This window comes from Salmo salar, unplaced genomic scaffold (genome assembly GCF_905237065.1).
Source record: "Salmo salar unplaced genomic scaffold, Ssal_v3.1, whole genome shotgun sequence".
Classification (NCBI taxonomy): domain Eukaryota; kingdom Metazoa; phylum Chordata; class Actinopteri; order Salmoniformes; family Salmonidae; genus Salmo; species Salmo salar.
The window spans coordinates 1-8,823 of NW_025548819.1; the positions used below are offsets into that span (position 1 = coordinate 1).

The 8,823-nt window shown below is 40.1% G+C and overlaps 1 pseudogene; it reads right to left on the reverse strand.

Moving 5' to 3' along the window:
• Positions 1–6,044: 6,044 nt before the first annotated feature.
• Positions 6,045–6,905, reverse strand: LOC123733354 (BTB/POZ domain-containing protein KCTD12-like; annotated as a pseudogene).
• Positions 6,906–8,823: the final 1,918 nt, after the last annotated feature.

Genomic DNA, 8,823 nt, shown 5'->3' on the forward strand with positions numbered 1-8,823 from the left:
TAGCCTAGCATCACAGGGCTAGCTATTTAGACACCCAGCAAGTTTAGCACTCATCAAAGTCAGATTTACTATAAGAAAAATGTTATTATTTGCTGTTCATGTCAGAATGCACTCCAGTACTTCTACTTCAATAACAAATGTTGGTTTGGTTCAAAATAACTATAGTTATATCCAAACAGCGGCATTTTTTGTTCGTATGCTTCAAGACACTATCCGAAAGGGTAAATATGTGACGAGCATGGCGCATTAGACAAAAAAATTTAAATATTCATTACGTATTCTCGAAGCATGTCAACCGCTGTTTAAAATCAATTGTTATGCCATTTTTCTCATAAAAAAGCGATAATATTCCGACCGGAATCTGCGCTTAGGTAAACAGACGAAAAGAAAATAGAAGCATTGGTGATTTCCGGGCACGTGCCTCAAGCCCATAGTACTTGAATCGGGCCACTCTGCCAAAAAGCTTTAATGTGTTTAGCCAGAGCCTGCCTCGACATTGCTCAGCTTTTTTCCCGGGGTTTGAGAGCCTATGGGGGGAGCCTATATAGGAAGTGTAACGTATTGCAAAGATCCTCAGTTTCAAAAAAAGAGCCAAGATGAAAACACACAATATGTAGACAGGCCACTTCCCGTATGGAATCTTTCAGGTTTTGGCCTGCCATATGAGTTCTGTTATATCACAGACACCATTCAAACAGTTTTAGAAACTTTAGGGTGTTTTTATAAATCTATTAATTATATGCATATTATAGTTTCTGGGCAGGAGTAATAACCGAGATTAAATATACGTTATGGCCGAGAAAATATTATCCCAAACAGTTAATATAATTGTGTTCAGAGTGGGGATATGTCTTATCCAATTGACCTGAATTAAATAACAGAACAGATTCCTTCTGACTTTGCACGCTAATAGCAAGACGTCATTTGAGACCTTGAAGTAGTTGTTGCTCTGCAAAGTAGAGGCTTTTGTGAAGCGATAGGTAACAATGCTTCACATGGGAGGCAGTTATGGGTGCAGAGGGCCTTGGTTCGAGCCCAGGTAAGTGTGAAGATAGGGACAGAAGCAAAACTGTTACATGTGCACTTGGTGAAAATGAAAAATAAGTACAATATCAATCTGGAAACCCATTGCACTATAGCCTATAATAATCCCACTGCTTTTATAATGTGGTTTTTATAGGTATCAGAGCTTTTTCCCGGGTGGCAGGGGTAATCCAATGGGCACAAACGTAGTTGAAATATAGTTTTCATTTATATTTTATTTAGTTGTCAACCAACATGAATCTAAGGAATAACAAATCTGAACCATATCATTGGATTTAAGTTGTTTAGGGGAAGAAAGACAAAAATAAAAATTCATGTATCCGGTGGAAAACCATAGATATTTTTTGTGAATATCTGGAAATGGATAAATAATTTTATTGGTCACATACACATGGTTAGTAGGATGTTAATGCGAGTGTAACGAAATGCTTGTGCTTATAGTTCAACAGTGCAGTAAATATCTAACAATCTAAGTACAGGAATGGAATAAGAATATGTAATTAAATATATGAATAAGCTATGACAGAGCGGCATAGGCAAGATGCAATAGATGGTATAGAATACAGTATATACACTACTCGTTTAAAGTTGGGGTCACTTAGAAATGTCCTTGTTTTGAAAGAAAACATTTTGTATTCAAATAACATAAATTTGATCAAATGTATACAGTGTAGACATTGTTAATGTTGTAATTGATTATTGTAGCTGGGAACGGCAGTTTTTTGTTGATGGAATATTAATAGGTATTATGAGGTTATTATAGCAACTATCACTCGTGTTCAATGGTAACGTTGTGTTAGCTAATTCAAGTTTATCATTTTAAAAGGCTAATTGATCATTAGGAAAACCCTTTGAATTATGTTAGCACAGCTGAAAACTGTAGTTCTGATTAAAAGTAGCAATAAAACTGTCCTTCTTTAGACTAGTTGAGTATCTGGAGCATCAACATTTGTGGGTTGGATTACAGGCTAAAATGGTAGAGATTAAAGAACTGAAACATAGTCATTCTTGTTCTGAGAAATTAAGAAGAAATTGCCAAGAAAACCGAAGATAGTTCTCAATATCAACAGTGAAAAAGGTGACTCGGGATGTTGGTTTTTTAGGCAGAGTTCCTCTGTCAGTGTTTGTGTTATTTTGCCCATCTAAATATTTTTTATTGGCAGTTGAAATATGGCTTTTTTTTGCAACCGGAGGCTCCTTCACTGTTGACAAAGTATGTTTGGCTAGCAGAACGGGCTCCCAATTTTAGAGACAGTTTGCGCTTGTTCTGTGAAGGAGAGAAGTACACATGCGTGTACGAGATTTTGTTTGGGCAATTTCTCACATGGAATAGCTTCTCATTTCTCAGAACAAGAATAGAATTGGTGAGTTTAGAAGAAAGTCTATGTTTTGGCCATTTTGAGCCTGAAATCCAACCCACAAATGCTGATGCTCCAGATAAACTAACATAATTGCAAAGTGTTTTCTAATTATCAATTAGCCTTTTAAAATGATAAACTTGGATTAGCTAACACAACATGCCATTGGAACAACAGGAGTGATGGTTGCTGATAATGGACCACTGTACGCCTATGTAGATATTACATAAGAAATCTGCCGCCTTCCAGCTACAATAGTATTTACAACGTTAAAAGTCTACACTGTATTTCTGATCAATTTGATGTTATTTTAATGGACAAAAATGTGCGAAAAACAAATAAGACCCAAACTTTTGAATGGAAGAACATAGGAGATGAGTATAAGATATGCAAACTTTAATAAAGTGGTATTATTTGAAGTGATAGTGATCATTTATTAAAGTGGGCTAATGATTTTGAGTCGTGGATGGGGTAGGGGCAGCTTTCTCTGTGCCAGTGATGGCTGTTTAACAGTCTGATGGCCTTGAGATAGAAGCTGTTTTTCAGTCTCTCGGTCCCAGCTTTGATGCACCTGCACTGACGTCGCCTTCTGGATGGTAACGGGGTGAGCAGGCAGTGGCTCGGGTGTTTGTTGATCTTTTTGGCCTTCCTGTGACATCGGGTGCTGTAGGTGTCCTGGAGGGCAGGACAACAGAGTCAACCATTCTGTTCCCAGTGCAGAACTCACCCATGTCACCAACATGATGAGAGAATGATATGAGTATGATCGGTTTTATAGGCCTATGCTCTTATTATTGCTCTCCACAAAATGTAAAAGTAATGTGTGATGTACAAAGTTTGAAAACGCTGCAATCGGATAGTAAAGAGATGTGATTTGGCAATGATTGATGCTGTTCAATGTGAAACGTTCTTTTTCATACTTGTATTCAGCAAAGGAACTCTTAAATTAATTGAAGGGGATTCTTCTATACAGAATATATGTATAGAAGAGAATCTTCCGATCATTCAAGAACATATTTCGATGAAGAGATCATTTCTATGAAGTGACACACTAGTTCCCAACCTGACCCACCACACATGACAGTCTGTCACAGAGCAGCGACCCTTGAGCGGTTTTGGGGTTAAGTACCTTGATCAAGGGCACAATGGCAGTAGGTGTCACCTGGAATGCTGATGCTCACTCCCACCAGATTTCTCTCGACAGCCCTGTATTAGAACCTGCAACCCTCTAGGGGTAATGGCCCCTCTCTCCAGAAATGGAAACCACTTATGGATAAGGAACAATAGGAAAGATCCAGCATAGTGTCTTCAGTCAGTGGTAAACTTAGCATAGAGAATATGTTAGAATTGTATAAGACTTTATTTCAGTATCTGAACAAGTTAACAAATATGCAACACAACAAAACAAATGCATATTTTTGGGCAATCAGACTACTGTGGAATGAAGTAGAAAATACATTATTTGGTAAAGCAAGCCTCTAATGAATGAATTACACTGACTAAAATGCTGTAAAATAGTACAATAATGTTCTGCCATGTCTATACGCTGTTGTATTAACTTTATGGATCACAAAGTGCAGTCTGATGGGGTTAATTTAACATTGTCATGCAAATTGGGGGAGGGAGAAATGCTTTGATTGCCTAGTCTCGCACAGATAAATAACCCAATTTCATTACAACACCATTATTATTACTACAGGAATTTGCATTTGTCAGCTCAGCAGAGATGTGGTCTTAGTAGGCTAATAAAGGGAGTTATTTCAGGTCAATAGAAGGCTCTGTAGAAGTTCTAGTATACAAAATAAAGTAGAAATACATGTATGTCTATTACTCTTGGACATTCAAAATCATCTCTTACATAAATCAACTCTATTTATTTTTTAACAAGACTGGATTCAGAAAACAATACTGAAGGTTACCAGTCAGTGGCAGGGATCCATGGTGACCGGTCTACGAAATAACTGAAAGGTGGCATGTATACACTGAGTGTACAAGACATTATGAACACCTGTTTTTCCATGACATAGGTAAATCAGGTAAATCCAGGTGAAAGTTATGGTCCCTTATTGGTGTCACTAAATCCACATATAATAAGTGAAGGGGAGGAGACAGGTTAAAGAAGGATTTTTAAACATTGAGACAATTGAGACATGGATTGTGTATGTGTTCCATTCAGAGGGTGAATGGCCAAGAAAAAAGATTCAAGTTCCTTTGAATGGGGTGTGGTGGGTGCCAGGTGCACCGTTTTGTGTCAAGACCTGCGACACTGCTGGGAGGAAAACACTCAACAGTTTTCCGTGTGAATCAAGTGCATGCATATGTTTATATATTCCTATTGGTTGGTTGAATTTACATATCAGTAAGATGTTATGCCATTGGTCATGCTTGCAGATAGGGGATTGCGAACGTCAATTCTTACCAGTCTGATATTGCCATACAAGCAGTAGGTCACGTTCTGAAATACTCTATCCTATTTTCATATTTACAATGTGTATGAGTTCACTATGTACATTTCCAGATAGATAGATAGATAGATAGACTGAGTATACCAAACATTAGGAACACCTTCCCAATATTGAGTTGCACCCACCCTTTTGCCCCTCAGAACAGCCTCAATTCTCGTTGGGGCATGGACTCTACAAGATGTCGAAAGCGTTCCACAGGGATGCTGGCCCATGTTGACTCCAATGCTTCCCACAGTTGTGTCAAGTTGGCTGGATGTACTTTGGGTTGCGGACCATTCTTGATACACATGAGAAACTGTTGAGCATGAAAAACCAGCAGCGTTGCAGTTCTTGACACCTGGAACCTACTACCATACCCCATTCAAAGGCACTTAAATATTTTGTCTTGCCCATTCACCCTCTGAATGGCATACATACACAATCCATGTCTCAATTGTCTCAAGGCTTAAAAATCCTTTAATCTGTCTTCTCCCCTTCATCTACACTGATTGAAGTGGATTTAACAAGTGACATCAATAAGGGATCATAGCTTTCACCTGGATTCACCTGGTCAGTCTATGTCATGGAAAGAGCAGGTATCCTTAATGTTTTGTATAATTAGTGTATATGTGTGTGTGTGTGTATATGTGTTACCTGTTAGATATTGAGGGCTTCCTGGGGTGTGCTTTTGAATGTTATTGCTGTAAGCGCAAGTTAGCTAGCATGCCCTAATTGTAATGGTCGCATTAGCTCCCTGCTAATTCACAGTTATTTTCATGCTAAAAGACAAATCACTAATCTACAGCCATGAACATATTGTTGTCCGGCACATCTAATGTGCTTCTTTGTGTCTATCTTCAGAATAAACACCAATCTGGGATCGCTGGCTGGACAGTCCTTTCTTTAAAAAAAAACAACTCAAGAGAATTATTAAGTATGACCTGTCATCTGTTACATGTGCGTGTGTAAAATGTCATTAAATTAATTCATTCAATAGCCATCTCCACAAGGCAAATTAAGATATGATAACATCCGGAATTCTAGGTTAGTGTGTATTGACCTATAGGCTGTGGCTATTTGCCATTAAATATGTAAAGAAATTATGAGATGCCTATTTGCACGAGTAAACACAAAACAGTAATTTTCTGTTGGCAGCGGGTGGGCTCAGGTGGTGACCATATTAACAATTTAGTCCGACAGAACACATACTCGTTATAACTCGTCCAGATTTTATCCTCGTTTGGGTCATTGCTGGTGTAGGCGCATGTGCCCGTGGAGCTACAAGCCACCATGTGAAAGCCAACCTCGGTCAGCTTGTCAAACGCCTGCTCAAGGAAATTGAATTTCAGGTAGTAACGGGAGGTATACCTCTCCGGTGGCCGGTCAGGGTCCCTGCTCTCATTCAAAGTGTCCCCGAACACCTCTTTGGCAAGGGGAAATTTTCCCCGCACACCGTGATGCGCGCCACTCTCCTGAACTTGGCATCGGTTTGGATATCTCTCCCTATAGTGTATGATCCCCTGTATCCAATTGTGATGTAGCCCGACTTTCTGGACTCCAGAGACTGGGAGTGAGCGCTGCTCATTGCAGTCATCATGCGCAAAGTTTCCATGCCAACGCCGGAGGACCCGGTGCCGCACTGAAGCCCACCCTCCTCGGTGTCGCTCTGGCAAATCTCCTCGTTGATGGAGTTCACTTTGCTCATCCTGGGGATCAGGCGCTTGGACAGGTCCCGCAGGTGGAAAAACTCAGCCTCCCTCTGCAGCCGGCTTTTCTCGGGGAAATAATCAGGCAGCACCAGGTTGAGGTCCCGCAGGTAGTCTAAAATATAACGGAACAAGAAACCGTCCCTGTCCAAGAAGTAGCGCCCTTTGCCATCTCGCGCAAGGTCCTTTGGAGCCTTCTTGCTGAACATGGTCCAGAGGAGCGAGTCTGGGACGGCGACCAAAGTTATGTGCCGTGTCACATACACCTGTCCCCCGACATTCAGTTCAATTATCTCAGAGAATGGGGACCCAGACTCGGCTCGATTAGAGCTCCCCTGCTCTGTGTCCGTCATTTGCCATCTTTACGCGCAGTTCTTTGTCACTGTCACCGACTGGAATCCCTATAATAATGAGACAGAAAGTCTAGCGGTTTGTTTATGTAATGCTGTGCTTGTCGGTGTGGGAGGGAGAGTAGACAGCTGATTTGAATGATGACTGTTAACTCTTTACCAAAAATAGACCTATAGTAGGCCTAGTCTATGACTGCTTTCTATGACAATAGTGAGACTAGGGGAGACAGGACCCACTGGGCACAGACGTCAGTTCAAAGTTTAGTTTTGATTTAAACTAACATGAATTCAATGTAAAATCAACAACAAATGCCACCATGTCATTGGATTTAGGTTAAAGGTTTGTGGAAAACAAGACGAAATACCCTTATGTTGATGACTTTTGCAAATCCAATTAGTTTTACACGTTGATTCAACATCATCTTATTGATTTTTTTGGATGAAATGACATGGAAACAAAGTTGATTCAACAAGTTTTTGCTCAGTGGGGATATTGTACCATTTGCTACCGTTTTCTCTATTAGCCTAGATCAGTCATGTTACAAGAAAGGTAAATTGAATAAGTCATACATTTAACCTGTTGGGGCTAGGGGGCAGTATTTGCATGGCCGGATAAAAAACGTACCCGATTTAATCTGGTTACTACTCCTGCCCAGTAACTAGAATATGCATATAATTGGTAGATTTGGATAGAAAACACTCTAACGTTTCTAAAACTGTTTGAATGGTGTCTGTGAGTATAACAGAACTCATATGGCAGGCCAAAACCTGAGAAGATTCCATGCAGGAAGTGGCCTGTCTGACAAATTGTGTTTCATCTTGGCTCTTTTTATTGAAGACTGAGGATCTTTGCAATAACGTGACACATCCTATGGCTCCCATAGGCTCTCAGAGCCCGGGAAAAAGCTGAACGATATCGAGGCAGGCTCTGGCTGAAACACATTATCGCTTTTGGCAAGTGGCCGATTCAGAGTACTATGGGCTTAGGCACGTGCCCGAGTCGACCGAATGCTTTATTTTCTTTCGTCTGTTTATCTAAACGCAGATTCCCGGTCGGAATATTATCGCTTTTTTATGAGAAAAATGGCATAAAAATTGATTTTAATACCTATTGTAGGTTTGTCGAACAAGAAGCCATGTCAGTGTATGCGAGAAAAACAAACCACATTCAGAAGAACCTCACTAGGACAGAAGAACAGGCACTTAACCTGTTGGGTCTAGGGGGCAGCATTTGCACGTCTGGATAAAAAAAATGTACCCGATTTAATCTGGTTACTAATCCTACCCAGTAACTAGAATATGCATATACTTATTATATATGGATAGAAAACACTCTAAAGTTTCCAAAACTGTTTGAATGGTGTCTGTGAGTATAACAGAACTCATTTGGCAGGCAAAACCCTGAGACATTTTCTGACAGGGAAGTGGATACCTGATGTGTTGTATTGACTTTAAACCTATCCCATTGAAAAACACAGGGGTTAGGAATATTTTGGCACTTCCTATTGCTTCCACTAGATGTCACCAGCCTTTACAAAGTGTTTTGAGTCTTCTGGAGGGAGATCTGACCGAACAAGAGCCATGGAACGATGATGTCCCATTAGACACCTGGGCGCGAGTTCATGTTGGGTACCCTCGTTCCAATACGTTATAAAAGAGAATGCATTCGTCCCACCTTGAATATTATTCATGTTCTGGTTAAAAAAGGCCCTAATGATTTAGTGCCTATACAACGTTTGACATGTTTGAACGAACGGAAATATATTTTTTCCCCTCGTTCATGACGAGAAGTCCGGCTGGCTTACATCATGTGCTAACGAGACGGAGATTTTTGGACATAAATGATGAGCTTTTTTGAACAAAACTACATTCGTTATGGACCTGTGATACCTGGAAGTGACATCTGATGAAGAGAATCAAA